Raw genomic sequence first — 17,006 nt, forward strand, 5'->3', positions numbered from 1 at the left:
TAAAATCTTCTCGCTGTAGCTAGTACTCGATCGACCATATATCTACTCGATCGAGTACTTTTCCTGCTTTGCGCACTGAACTTCAAACGGCTGCCATTTCTTCGTTACTTGGGCAAATAGGGCGATTCCGGTGGCGTTGGAAAGCTAAGAGGACAGAATTTCATCTCCAATTGGAATAACCTGAATATCTGTTGTAGAACTCGAGATATGGCTCTCCAAAGTAGGCACTAGCAATTTGAAGTTCTTCCTTTGCTCGCCCAGCTATCTTTCTTCTTTGCGCATCCCAAAATAGCTACATTCCCGCTCCAAATTCACTCTTCCTCCAAATGCATGCAAAAAGGACGGTAAAAGGCTCGATTTAGCTCCTCTTCGGTTAATTCCTGCAAATTACATAAAACGAACCAAAGTAGGATATTCGGGGGTATTTGTAGCTAGATGCTACATAAATAGTACAGAAATGCGTGTAAAAATGAGGTAAAAACCTTATATAAAAGACACGCATCAAGAATAATTCATGAACCTTTTGCCTGTAATATATTAGAATGAATACTAAGAGAATTAATCCTCTTCATGGTGGAGGGTTCACGGTTGGAGTGGAGTATAGGGCATCTACTTTTCACTTTTTGTCTATACAAGAAATAGATGTGTAAGAGTAGGTGTAAGGCTAGTTTTGGGTAGGCATCATCATGCCATTTTATCAAATAAAATAAAACAACCAAAACCCACTAACACTCCTTCCATATTTCGGTCCATCTACATAAAATGGACTACCATTTTATTTTGTCAATTTGTCATTTGTCACACAATATGTCACATGTAGTATGATACATGTTATTAATTAATTTAATGCATATTTATCACATAAATATCATTTTATAAATTAATTAAATTACATACAACAAATTGACTAGTGATACTTGATCACATAAATAAAATGGGTCATATAATTATAATTCACAACATCTTGTAATTATAATTAACCATTCATTCTTATCTTTATTGTTTCACAAACAATAAACAATTTTAGTAATAAAGTATTTCAATTACTAAATAAATCTTATTTAATCCCATTACAATAAGATATCAATATTCTCTCTCGCAAATTGAATTGTTCAATTTTAAGGAATTGATTAACTTGTATCGTCATACAATCAATCAACTTTACGGATAAGGGCATCATCCTTTAGGTGTGACCTTAAGGGATCAACTGACCACCACCATCCCACGACAGTAACGTCAAACTCTAGCAAGCCAATCGTTACCGATTAATGTTGATCAGTTGACTATAAAATGAATCATCCCTTACGTATTCTTAAAAAATGAGATTTAAACATGTGATCATCATGATCGACAATTGTGATCGCATTATTGTCGGAGGACACATATTCCAACAGATGATCGGACTACAACGTGTTTTTGATATGCGTGCGTGGATTGGCTATACATGAGACAGTTTAATGCATTACTCGGATATGAAAAACGATTTCAAAAATGGTTTTCTAACTTCATTTGCATTAAAACAATACTATTTAGAGTTAAAACCGTCTTCGGACCCAAAATCGACTGAGAAACGCGCAACCCGAGTTAATCTAAGTCAACCCGAGTCTCGAATGTCTAAAATAATGCCATAAATGATTTTATCATGACATTTGCATTAAAATGACACTAATTAGAGTCAAAAATGACACCGGGCCAAAAACCGACTTAAAATTCAAATCTCGTCTCAACGCGGGTCAAACCCGAGTCAAGAACACAAAATACCTACCCCAAATAACACCCAAAAACCATCTTATTAGATGACAATATTGTTACACGACATCCTATTTGAATACCACAAATCACAACCAACAAAACATTGGTTAGAACAAAGGCCACGTCCAAATTGAAAGGGACGGGACACCCCATTGGGGCACTAGGTGGTTCGCGCCTCTTTAGGCCTCCTCCTTAGCCTCCAAGCAAACTCAACCGACCTACCACCCTATATTTCTCTATAAATACCCACCTTCACACACCATAATACTCACGCCAGCGTCCGCCCCCTCTTTCTCCCTTAAAATTCTAGACTCGACTTCCTAAGTCACAAATCGACACGTGTTTTCGACCTACCGATTGAAAATACAAGCCTTACACATTTGTTTGGTACCGTCGTCATGCATTCGACCGACCCATTCGACCAACTCAACACATTAATCAATATGTTTTTCAGCAACATATTTTCAACACATTTTCAAAACAAAATCTTTTTTAAGGCACTCTTTTAAACTTCTTTTGATACCGAGTAGTCGCATAACGAGAAAACCGTCTCTAAAGTCGTCTACCTCGCAAACATCATAACATGTAAGTTTGTGGGTGTAAACAACTCACTTATTTCATGCCTTTACTATTTTTACGACTTTATAAACATGAACAATGCATAACATGATCCAAAATATGGATTGATCGAGCCAAAACCGGATTTTGACTGGAGACAGAAGCTGATAGTCACCACTACCAACCTCGCGCCTCATATGGGGTCCCTAGTCAGAATCCAAACGTGTTTGTGCTCGTCTTTCCTCTATTTCATTTCTTATTTGCAATCGGTTTTTATCATTTCAATTACTTCAAATCATTTTTACAAGCAGCATTTTTAACCATAATCGTAATCACCCTTGGTTCCTTATACCATGACGGTTTAATCCGTGACTCGATGATATTATTTGGTTAGTTATATTTTAAAGGGTATTCTAACACTCTTTTCTTTTGTTTACCATTTTTCTCATTTATTTACACTTGTAAACATATTAGTAATAATTCATAATCATCCTTGGTTCCTTATACCATGTCGGTTTAATCCGAGTACGATGATAAATATTGACTAACTACAAATAAATGAACTTAACATATTTAGTTCATTTCAAACATTTCTCTTTATTTTATTTTATTGTCTTGACCATAATGGATATTACCCTTGGTTAAAATAAATACTATGTCGATTTAATTCGAGTACAGTGATAAAACGGTTAAGCACACACATTTTACATTTTTATTTGTAAACCATACTTTTCAAGCTTGCAAATCATTCATCACAAATATGGTTTTAAACAACCTTTTTAACAACCAGAAGACGCCCCTTGGGTCGGCTCATGGCTCGCGCCTCAAGAGGCCGTCTGTTTTCATATTTCAAAACCTGGACAGGCCTTGTTGCCTCGCCAATGGGCTCGTGCCCTAATGGGCTGCCTGGCATTGTTCTGTTTCGTTTTTAGCACTTGTCAAGGACGATCCCAATTACGGTTAACCCGGATACATGACGGATCAGATTGACAAGTTTATGTTTTTACACTTTGTCATTTGACACTCTTTTTTAAATAAATGGATCGTGTTAAGCACCATAATTCGAATTTGGTAAATGGATGTTTAATTTCCGTTTTGGCATGCAAATTAATCTAAATCCAACTTTGACATCAATTACTTCATATTTGGATAAACAAACCGACTTAGCAAACTTTCACATGTTAGGTTAAGACTTTTGGATACGCATTCATGCATTTAAGCCGTTTTATCAACTCTTGCACTTAAACAATCCCGATCGATCAGCAGAGACCGGTAATGCGGGCGGGATTGGGTGTTCGCTTAAAGAGCTTCCAAATACGTACCCTCACCCCTTACTTAGAACCTTTGGATAGGGGACGACCTTATCTATGGCAACGAGAGTAATTCTAGCGATAGGATGCTAAAGGGGGACGAGTCCTTATCTTTAGTACCTATGTCAAGCACCGCTTTTTGCCTTGATTTACCAAGGTATAAAGTGGATTCGAACGGTTTCCAAGCATCCCATAATTGCTGGGTGACGACTCCGAACAACTCTGCATCGTTTCGAGAACTTCACCAAGACGAATTGGCTCCTTGTTCGAATTGACTCCGAACATCTTTGTACGGTCATAAGTCGGGTTCCTTGTCCGGGCCCATAACCTAACCTTTATCGACCAATTGGAATGTCTCGTCTGCGTGAGTTTTCTCATCCCCGCGTCTCGACTACCGATTGCATCACTACGCCAAATCTGGCAATCAATAAGAAGCGTATCACAACGGTTTAATGCATTTAATAACGACACTTAGATTACCGTTTTCCAAATATTGGCGGAAACCTAGACCGCGCTAATAAGAATAACGGTTTCCCTCAAAAATCGTTGTTATTATAATGTGACAACGGCTTATTAACAAACCGTTGTAAAAAACGTTTAACGGTTTCCAAAAACTCGTTATAGAATCACTCTTATCAACGGTTGTTAGAAAACCGTTACCAGTTTAAGAAAAAGGCATTTCGAAAACCATTACTAAATTAACACCAGCAAAGGTTTGTGGTACCCGTTGTTATGTTATAGCTACGGGTTTTTTCTAACCGTTATTATTTTCTATTATGAAATAACGGTTTTTCAATTCAACCGTTGTCAGTATTTGATTAAATTTTTGAGTTTGCCTACTGCATTCAAAACTTTATCAGAACTTTAATAAATATTCAATTTGACCAATAATATTCAATTTGACCAAAATAATTCTATAAATATGTCTTTATAATGTTTTAGGTCAAAATATAAATTATCAAACATTTACTCCTTAATTTCTCTCTAAATTTCTCTCTAAAAAAATATGGCTGGTGTATCGGAGCTACAATCACATTCTCGTTATGCACAGCCTTTTACTTGCATTCTCCATAATCTCCCGATTCATTATGATGTGAATGGAAAGGGTTTAAACCCTAATTTTGGGTCCTTTTTCCTCGAATATTTCTGTTTTATACAAGGTTTGACTCCAACGTTTTGATTATCTTGGAAATTTATGATTTCAAAGTGTTAAACTTCTATTTTCGTTTTACTCTTGGTTAGTATCTAAATTTTGTCTTGTCTTGAAATGTTTTTAAAACTCGTTTGAAAGTATTTCGGAATTTTTCGAAAAATTTTGTTTGGATGCTTCTAAAACTTTCAAAAGTTATGTTGTATTTACAAATTGGATTTGTCCTATAGTTTTGAAGTAAAATTTACACATCCTCTTTTGGATTTCGACATTGGTTGGATGCTAGGACTTGTCATTAAAGACGTCTAATGACCAGTTCGGTACTTGCTAATGTTTGGTTTTGATATTTGATTCTTTTCAAATGTTGACTTGCTCTTATCTTGGATAATAGAATTCTTGTTCGCGACGGGTATTCTTCTATTCCATGGGATGAGCCAAGTAGTTTCTAATACTTCGATTATGAAAGCTGGTTTAAAAAAAAAAAAAATTGTTTTGAGATATTTTAAAAGAAAGTCTTTGAAATTTGAAGTAATGTTTTTTCTTTTTTTACTTTCAGTTTCGAGGACGAAACTTTTTTTTTAGTGGGGGACGTTGTAACCCCCGCCATTTTTGTATTCTATTTTCGTAACCGTATTTTATTTTCGATTACGATTTGATTTGTATGACTCGGAATTTACCTGCGAGCCATTTCTTTTCTTCCTTTGTAATTCTTTAGTTTTCTTATGTCTCGAATATGCCTTTATTTTCGAGAGTTATTATGTTTCTAATCATTAGAACTTCGTTTTATTTATTCTTTTAATTCGTATTCTAGTTCTATTCCGAGTTAATTTGTTGGACTTCGGAATTTGTTTCTTTTGAACTCATTTTATTCTTATTTAAATGGGAAGATATTTTTGGTTGTTTAAACAACCATTTTGGCCAGTCAACTTAAAATTTTTAAGAAGACTTTATTTCTTATTTTAGTCTCTTATAAACTCTACCTTCTGTGTAGATTTATTAGGTTTTCATTCAAACAAAAACGAAAAAAAAAAAATCAAAACGTACGTCTGGTGCAGTTTCTATAAAATTTACGTACGTACTTGCCTTCTTACTTATTTATTTCAATATTCTACGTACGTGCTTGCCTTCTTGCTTCTTTATTAAGATCGATCTTCTCTCATCATCCGTTCATCCTATTCTGAGGGATTTCGCGACGATCCACACGAGGACGAGTACTTAATTAATTCGGATTCGTAACAAGGTAACTTCGACGTTACTCGGTATTACATTGATTTAATTGTTGTAGTTGTATGTATTATTGGATTTTTAATGTTTTATGATGATTTATTGATACATATGATTTTTGAAACCTTTAATTTCTGATCTCTTGATATCCATAATTTATTTTGACTATGTATAAATTTTATTTTGTCAATAGAGTATTTATTTTGGTTGATTTACAAGTTTTATGATCAAATCGATTATTATGATATAAAGATAGTATAAATTTGTTTTTATGATTTCCAGGAGGTGTAAATTATTTTTCTGGGTTAAATGATAGATTTTAAGATACCATGAATTTTCGTGGTAATTATTTTGGAGTTTTAGTATTTATTTCGTAGTTTAAAGTATTGATGCAGTTTCTGCGATTATAGCGATTCTGTTCGGTTTAATTATGTTAAAAATACTAAATCAAATTGTAAATTCACGAAATTTTAATATGTGGCAGATAAATGGAGTATTAGGTTGTGTATAAAATTTTAGGACTTCAATCGTTATTTTCGATTTATGATGTATTTTACAAGTTTGATGAAAACCGTTGTTAAATCAGTCAAATATGTTCGTCTGTTGTAAAAATCATATCACCTGTTTTTATTTTGAATTTAAAAAAGTGTAAAGAATAGACCCCTATTATTTTAAAGTGTAGAGTCTGCATAAAAAATTTCATAAGATTTAAACTTACGGTTTGGTCAGAATAAATTACTTGTGAACAGCTCGCCTGTAGCTAATCTTTTTCTCAAAGAAGCTTTATAATGTTTACTTATGTTTAAAATTATGCCTTGCCTTAAAATGTTTTCTAAAAGTGGATTTATGAATTGAAACATTATGGGTGACGTTTTCTGACAGTTTTTAGAAATAAATTTTTAGACCCCTGATACTTTCGTAATTTAAAGTTGGTCAAAAAATGAAAGTTGTAGCTAAAAGCTACAGAAAACCATAAAAATTGGCCTTGCATCATTTCAATTTTTCTGTATTTAATTATGAATTTTACAATACCGCTGTTCAGTTTTATAAACTAATATAGAACTCTGTCTCATTAAAGCCTAAGTAATAAGTCTTTAGTAAAGTACCTTAAGTCAAAGGATGGTCTTTAAAGTTTAATTTCAGTAACTTAATTTATTTAAAGTCCTTAAATAAATTTTATACTTTTGGATTTAAGTTTAAGTTTTCTAATTCGAAAAATAAAATAAAAGTGTAGTTCACTTACGAACCATTTGAATAATATACTTTGAATAATATACTATATCACTTGGAATATTTTGAAGTATGGAATAATGAAAGTAAAGGCAAAGAATAATAAACTAAGGCATACGGTTTTACTAAAACAGCTATATGGTTGGGTATCCTGCGGGCGGTATAGATCGTCGTAGAGTCATGTACATGTACTTAGACTAGGACTTCGCACTACGTGGTAAGACGGGTCCTATTATAGTTTGTTGTCTAGTTAGCGAGCTTGGAGTTGGTCATGTTAGCGTGACACTGGGTTCCCGAAACTAGTAAAGATGTTGCGGTGTCAAAAGTATAGCTAAAGTGGATATCTAGCCTGAACTAAATTATTTTCATTCTGTCTTTTGAATATTTTGCTTTTAAGCATGCAGCACGTTGGTTAACGTGATTTGGTAATCATATTTTGTTACTTATGTTTTATAACATTTCAATTTACTTTGATATATTATCTGCTTCTATAATAATTATATCATGTGATATGGCTGGGACAACGTCGAGTTACTCCCCACTGATTATCGCTGTTATGTTTATAACATGACAGGTGTTAGCTTTGCTGGGATTTCCGTGTGAGCTAGCGAGTAGTTTGCAGATCCTACTCTGTTCTTTCTGCTTTCTTTTATGGTTTTAGTCCTGAACACTTTTGAAGGTTTTCTTTATTTTCACCCTTTTATAAAAGTGGCATTTGTTTAGACTTATCCATTTAATTTTATCCTTGAGAATTTTATACATTCTCAATTTATAACAGTTAGAACTTTTATCTTTGTGTATTTAATCCCATTCGACAGTGTTTCCGCCACTGTTTTGCACTAGATTTTATAGGGGATTACAAATATTGCGTTACTTTTCGAAAGTGACGAATCTCCAACCGTCATTAAAGGCTTTTCTATAGTATGAACTCTATGTGATGGCGTGTCACCATGCAATTCGAATTGGTCTTCTTGCACAATATGTGATAAGGAAGAAAACATGAGATGTTTTCGAGACTTGATTTGGGGCGAAAACTTTGCACCAAATTAGGTTACCTTGATCTTGTCATAAAGGTTACATAAGATGTTTTAATTTTGAGTTGGTTACAGAGAGTTTGTGACAACCCAATTGCCTTTATCAATTCATATTTTCTTAGTAATATTGCATCTCATAATGATGAGATTTGACCAATGGATAATAAAACTTTCTCCTTGAATGTAACTCATGAAGGGAGAAGTTTTGTTGATCTTGTCAATGCTAAAAAATCTAGCATGCTTGGAAGATCCCTTTTGTGATCTTATATACGTCAAGGAATTGGAACCTTGGGTTCAATCATGTCATTAATCAGAATGTTATTACTCGAGTTGTCGAGGTACCATGATGATACATGGAGTTTAGTGGGAGCTAAGGTGAGTTTCTTAATCTAAATATGTGTTTGACATATTAGTGACTAGAAATATTCTCGGGTGAATACTTTAGAGTAGCATGACGCATCTTAAATATCTGGATCTAATGAGATAGATCTCAATGGATATTAGCGTTTTAGTCAAGAGACTTATGTGATAAGATTCTTGACTCGTTCAAGTTGTTGAACGCAAATATGATCTATTTTGCTTCCGCTGCAGGATCTATTAAATATGCTAAAAGCTGCTCTCGTCGGGACTTATCATATTGAGAATATGAGAAGTCATTACCAATCATTTCCTAGTGAGTGTCACTAGATGATTATCAAGAGCATCCTTGAGTTATTGAGAAGCACTGAGGATTTACTCTTGTAGCTTGGAGGAATTTATGAATTTCGTGTAAAATGGTTACACGATAACATTCCTATGCTTATAAGATGTTACGGGCCTAGTTAAGGAATGGTTAGCATATAAAAGTATTATGTGCATAAAGAATAATATGTATAAGTAGTTATACATATATGTATAAGGAGTCATACATAAAAGATGTCATATGAAGGATGTGTATGTATAAGTGTTATGCGTACAAATCATGAAGGAAAGCTAAGTACATTACAACATCCGATGTTGTAAAAGAGATTGTTGATATCCGGAGTTTAATGGAACTAGAGTAATTCTGTTAGCCGAATATCGTCTCCCGAGAGACTGTGAAAACAGTGGGAGTGTTTGATTGGCTTTAGAACCAGAGTCTAAAAACTTGTTTAGACATGTACTCAGAAAGGTTCTATATGATGAAAAGATTGCATAGAACAAAAGGAAAATAGCAATGGAAATTAGAGTGATGCAACTGTTGCAAATCCTCTAGCCAAAGCCGTTGGCATAAGGTAGACATGATGGTTATGTCATCTCAATGTGATTGAGGAGTATACCTTAATTGCTGAAAATAGTTATGTAAATATTGGATAGAGTATTAATATTTACGTAAGTGATGATCGCATTCATTGTTTGAGTCTCTTCAAGAACTCAATTATTCAGTTTTGACTGAAAACATTTAATACCTTGTTTATCCGAATTGGTTGTGGAGACAATGTTGAACCCCAATTCAAGTGAATAGGATGAACATTGTATTAGCCCCTAGTCACTTAAATGAGGTGACGTCTCGGAGTGACTAGATTGTAAGTCGATTGATGGTGGGTTCAGCATCATAAGGTCATAGGGATGACTAGTAGTTTACATAGGAAGACTGTGGGACACTTTGTCAGGCAGTGACATATATAGAGTCCCTTAGATCTATTGCAGACGCCTGATCGTGGCAGGGACTTCTATGATATTCCTATGAGTCGATTCTTCAAACTGGAGACTATTATCGGAGTCAGTGCAGTTTTCGAGTGACTTTGGTTTTTGTCCTAGGTCGTGCCGTGAAAAGAGGCCAAAAGGCATCTACTAGGTCATGGTGATCTGTATTGTGCAAAAGGATAGATAGGGCAGACAGGAATTGTCCACCCACGTTGGGTTTATACATCTCTAGGCCACTCGAGGAGTTGTGACTGTGAAATGCGTGACCACGCTCGGAAGTAATCTATAGTAGATTTTTCCGGTCTTGCAGTCACACTCCCGATCGAGAAAACCGCTCACGATATGTTCATGTGCAAGTGAGACCTGAAAGACACCTTACATTGAGTGGGATATTGTTATTAAAATGGACATGAGAATTGATAACACACCCTTGTATAGTACAAGTAGGATATTGTTGGGATAAGGAGTTATCCACAACTGTGTGTTATAATTTTCGCACCACTTGTCTCGGACGAGTGGGAGATTGTTGGAGTAGTTGTCCTCCACAATACTACATGACCATATTAAATCTCATTAAGGAATATGCATGGGATATTCATTGGCAATACTAGTCAGCTGATCAATGTATATCGGTAACGGTTGGCCAACTAGGGTTTGACGTTACTGTCGTGAGACGGCGGTGTTCAGCTGATCCCTTTCGGTCACACCTAAAGAAACGAGCCCCAGCACGAAAACTAATTAATTGTATGAGATACAGTTTAATTAGTCCCTTGATAAATTGACTAAGAGTTAGTCGGTTATTTAATTTAGAGAGATATCGAGTTATGAACTCGAGGCGCGGAAATTGTTATTTAATTATGCGATAATTGAATAATAAATTATTTGAGACGGGAATTAATGATTAAACGGTTAATTGTTAAATTAGTACTAATTGACTAATGTGATTAGTATTGGTACGTAAAATATATGTGTAGCTGTACACGTATATTTACGGAGTGTTTTAGTCAAAATTAATCGGGAATTATTTAAACATAAAATGATGTTTGAAATAATCATTACACGTATTTGTGCGACAAATATAAGAACTGTAATGGACCCGACTCGGTCACATTGGACCATGTGCATTATGGATAATTGTGCATAAAACACAATGATTATGCATATTCCATTTTTGATTGGATTCACTTCCCATTGTGCTTTTGTTCTTACCTATACCAATGTGTATTGGATGGAATAAAATAAGAAAACAAAAACACTCCACTCTCCCTCCTTCCAACCGTCCAACCCTCCCTTTTCCATATGATGCTTTTGTTTATTTTTCTTCATCTTTTGCATGTGGAGAAAAATAAAAAGAGTTTATCTCTCTAAAACCAAAAATATTAGAAATCACATACTAAGAGTTAGTATTACAAATCTAATAATTTTTAATAAGTGTTAGTATTATTTCAAGGGTAATCTTACAATATATCTAGTTAATATTTGTAAGATTTTGGGTAAGTTCTTGGGTGCCATTAGAGAGGAGATCTTCTACTTTGAAGATTTGGATTTTTGGATGATCTTGCCAATATGAATAGCTCAAGAACAACTAAGATGATGATCTTAGTTGTGCCCATATTACCATACTCAATGTAAGGAAAAATTGTTTTTCCTCTTCTTTTATATTTTTAATGCTCATATATTACATGCATAATGCATAGATCCAAAGATTTCTAAAATAAAGAAATTTTGATAACCTAATTAGAGACGATGTCTAATTTGGGGTTATGGTCTTTCACTTACCTTACGAACTCGGGGCGGAGGGGCGTGATTCTCCTTCTCTTTTCTCTTCCTCTCATTTCCTCTTTTCTCTCTTGAAATGTATGGTGGATTTTGTGGGATTACAATAGGATAGGGTGGGGTGGATAAGGTAGAGTATATATAAGGTGAGGTGGAAGTATATAAGGTGAGTATAGTATACATATATTATACATGCATCGTATTACGTATTATTATTATTATTATTATTATTATTATTATTATTATTATTATTATTACAACTTATTATTATCATTATTATTATTATTACTATTATTATTATTATTATTATTATTATTATTATTATTATTATTATTATTATTTATTATTATTATTATTATTATTATTATTATTCCATCTCATACATAATTCGTATAAAATACAATACAATATTATTTATATAATTATAAAATACGGAGTATTATAATCTTCCCCCCTTAAAAAGAACTTTGTCCCTGAAGTTCATCTCACTCTCTCCTTTCCACAAATATCATGCACTCTCTCGCACCCAAAGTTTTTCACTCAATTCTCACTACTTTCTCACATTCTGTAATTTCTCTTTCCTAAATTTCCGAATTATTACATCTACTCCCCCTAAAAGAGAACTTCATCCCGAAGTTCGACTATCAAACCTCAAACTGCGGTCTCATACGCTCGTTACTAAATTTCACAAATGACTATGTTTCAGGTTCAACACACTCTCTTACCTATTGCAAATCCATTATCAAATCTCGTATCATCTTATGTCATTGCTATAATCGTGATCTAGAAACCTCTCTAGAAGTCTCTCTACGGGTACCCCCTACGAGCCTCCCAAAGGTCAAGCGCCAGGTCTAACCCACGATTCGAAACTCTAATCTCATAGATAACTTTTAACTCATGTCGGATATATGAATACGTATTTATCACGGGGTATTACTCGATTATTACTACGTATTTATATCACGTCAATCCTCATACATTAACATGTATGCACATCAAAACACTAACTATGCGGACTCTAGGAACAATCAACTAATGTAAAATTCTTATAATGTGACTCAACCATGTTCCACATTTCCATTCATCATTAATACTTCCGCTTATACGGAAGACCACAATCACTATCATGTAATGACCACTAGGCGACATATGACTTGCATTTCCATCTTACTTGTACACAACAAAATAAAATCATCTCAATTAACACGCATCAAACAAGGTTATCACATCATTCTTGTCATCCAATTATACATGTCAATTAACAACTTTCATTTGAATTTCACTCCTAAATAGCAAACTATCCAATATGGTCAAACGTAAATAATTCGCAAAATATCACTCATGTAAGGTCCCCATGTTCATCCAACACAAGTCAACTAACATAAACCGCGATATTAATATTTGGGTCAAGTGTGAACAAAACAAGGGGCAAAGAAGACCACTCAGTCGAGTATAGGCGGCCACTCGGTCGAGTGCGTGGTGCACTCGGTCGAGTGTCACCTGGGCATAAGGTATTCGCTCTCAAACTTGCTTCCAAGCTTTCCTATTTCGTCACACAAATGCTAATAGACGAACTCTTAGCCCTAAGGCCATCATTCTACCTCCTTAAATGGACACTACAACGGAATCACGATGTACACTATGGGCGCTTCACTCGGCGATTGGGAGGAAACTTTAGAAACAACATCTATACTATCACCGCTAGGCCAAAATCTCACCAACTACTCTCACTCGTCGTGTATGCATACTTAAATTAAACGGTTACCCTATACAACATCACTGATCAACTAGCTTAACAACACCATTTAACCCACATGCATTACATATTTCGCTCTCAAACTTATACCCATAATCAACTTGGTGATGCTACATCTACAACTTTATCTCACTACGATCTTTACTAGATATATTGCACCCTCGATTCTCCTTGATCACCACAAATTCAATATAATTCTCTCTTATATTCCTATTTCATAACTTCTTGTCACCATCTTTTAATTTTTATCACTTCCTGAATTCAATGTACTTATTCCCACAATACTTAGAATACTACTTAACCATCATTCAAGGTTTAAACCAATAGTATTCATTCCATGACTTACCACTCATAACATTATACATGTACTTCTCTACTTGACTCAAATCGACATCACTTACTTAATTTTACTTCAATTCCAATAAAACAATTGTTTCCCATTCATAACCCTCAAGATGCCACACTCACTCATCGCACATTATTAGTATTTTGCTCCTTATCCTAATGAGCTCGCCGATTCACTCCCGTCTCACACCCCCTCAATCACAAGTCTGTACGTCCTTACTCATCAAAATCATACAATCCGCAAGGTAAGCTAAGCATTGACCCATGCATAAACAAAACAACACATTACCAACAAAGTTGCAACACTATGAAGCAAGAAAACCTTATTTAAATATGAAAATGTAAAAATTTAGTCATATACCCTATGGTAAAAAAAATTGGCAAAATTAAGGCAATGCATCATATTGTTAACGAGATTGGAGTCTTATTACTCAATTAAATCCGGAGAACTTTAAAACAAGATTTTCAAATTGGAAGATCATACCTAGCATCATCGTATAACATTTAGACCAACACAATATTACATCAACAAAGACTAAGCACCAAGAAATAATTAGGTCACACTTGAAGGCAGAGATCCAAATTGTTCATTTTGAGATAAATTTCAAAAGATTTGCGTAACATTTCAAAATGAAATCTTGATTCAAGATGATACATGTCGTTACTACCAAGGATAGTAGCCTCATTGGTTAATTAAACTAAGTTTCAAACGCCAACAAATCAAAGTTTAAGAATGAACCTTAAAGTTTCAAAATTTTCAAGACCAAATTTCAAATGTACGACAAAATTAGCAATAACAACCAAACTTTGGTCCTTGCTAAACCATTAACCAAGCAATAAATCCAAAATCAAATTATCGACTCAAGAACATATACTTTCGAGTTCATAAAAAAAATTGGGTAAAATTCAACATGAAAACTCCATATTTGACATCATAAATGACGAAAAAGGTGATTAATGTCATTAATCAAACAAAACATGCAATTGATTGGCAAAAATTGAAGGAATTAGCACAGGTTTAAACAAGATCAAGTTGTGAAAATAAGAAGAAGAAAACATCACTTACATGATGAGATTAACCAATTTAAGAGGATAACATGAAAGAGAAAACTTGAATCCAAACAACAAACATCACAAGGGAATTTTAGAAATAATTTTAAATGACGAAAGAATAAAGAGGTAAAATAAAATTAGGTAATAACTCAATTTTTGCGAAATTTACAACCGAGAAATCGGCACTTGGTCGAGTGCTGAGTCCACTCGGTCGAGTGCCCTCTCCACTCGGTCGAGTGCTCGCCTCTCCACTCGGTCGAGTGACTCACTTCTAGATATTTTCAAGTTTCTGGAAATTGGTCCACTCGGTCGAGTGGTATGATTCACTCGGTCGAGTACTAGCTCGCACTCGGTTGGAGGCCTCTCTATGATTTGTAATTCCCGACTCACAAACATTATATTTATACTAACGACTAATCTACCAACAATCATTACTAATCACATTCTAACCTGTAATAACCATTCATCAAAACACATTATACATATGAATACATACATCTAATTTTCACACGATAGATGCACCACATTATAAATAACGATATCATGCAAAACCTATCGACTTGTTATAGTAAACACATAATCACGCCACATTTCACATATCATCATGCGTCGAATGGACCCATATATAAGGCAAGGAATTAAACTCTGATCACAACTACATGTAATCAAGCAACATTTCATTTCAGTAAATAAATCATGCAAGATGCTAAGCAAAATTCATATCACGCATACAATCATGCAACATGTCACTTCGCGTTTCCAGACTCATAACCACCCACGTAGTGACCAACCGAAACAATAGGACCTAGTTTTGAGATGAGGGATCCTACTCACCCATAACTGACTTCCTATTGCACTCAAGTCGGGTTAATTTTACTATACACTCCTAGATTCATTTTAGTTCATTGGTTTAGGTTCCAAAATCGTCACTCTGATACCACTTTATAACACCCCAACTATCCGGCCAAGATAATTGGAGCGTTATCATCTCGGTTTCCCGAGGTAGTGTTTCAAAACTTCAATCAAAGAACATTTTATTAATGTAATGTTTAATGAATTACATAAAACGTAAACAAATGAATAAAAGTACAACTCATGATATTTATACTCTTCTAGCCAACTAGACTCGTCTCGTGACTCATCAAGCTCGTCCCGTCTCCCGCGTGCTATACAAACAACCTGCACTTAACCTGCTCCCCATATGACCAAAGGATATCATATGGATCGACATAGGCCACCCCAAAAGAGATAGGTGACAATTACACAAACACAACAAATGTCAGTTTCATTTAAATAAATAAAGTGTGACACGACTCGAGTGTGTGAATATACGACATGACTATACATGAATAAACAACTATCAAACCACCACCACCACGGTACCGGGACACACCCAGACATATCGACAACCACACTGGTACCGGGACACGCCCAGACATACCGATAACCACAAACAGGTATCGGGATACGCCCAGACGTACCGGGTCCGGAAGCCAACCGGATCCCCTGCCAGACATCATGTCTCAGCCACTCAAGTCCCGCCGTGACTCAAGCCATTAATGTGCACATCCCTCTTGGAGTGAGAAGCTCTAAGAGGCGACTCAAGCGTAAGACGGTCTCCTAACCGTCTTACGTCTCCAAATCAAGTAAGCAATCAAACCACCATGTCCTCCGATATACAAGACAACACAACAAATACGATATACCATATAACATGTCAATTACCGACTCACTCAATGCAAATAAATGATAAAAGACTCATTTTATAAATAAATGCAACAATGAAACTGAGTAGGATAAACCTACCTCATAGCATATCCGCATCAGCAATCTGTCACAGAAACTAGGCCGGTCTCGTAAAACCGTCTCACAAAAACCATTTCCTAAAATACGATAATAATACAAATATGAATAAATATACTAATCTAATTATACGAATACGTATAAATATACTAATCTAATACATATACAAATACGTATTATTGTACGAATCTAATTATACCAATACGTATAATTATACGAATCTAATACGTATAAGACTAATTAAACCCGTCTTATACACTACCCAAAACCCGACACATCCCTCACAACACACGCCCTCAAACACCTCCCACAACCATCCCCAAAACAGCCACCCCGCCGCTGCCACCATG

Source organism: Silene latifolia, chromosome 4 (genome assembly GCF_048544455.1).
Source record: "Silene latifolia isolate original U9 population chromosome 4, ASM4854445v1, whole genome shotgun sequence".
Taxonomy (NCBI): domain Eukaryota; kingdom Viridiplantae; phylum Streptophyta; class Magnoliopsida; order Caryophyllales; family Caryophyllaceae; genus Silene; species Silene latifolia.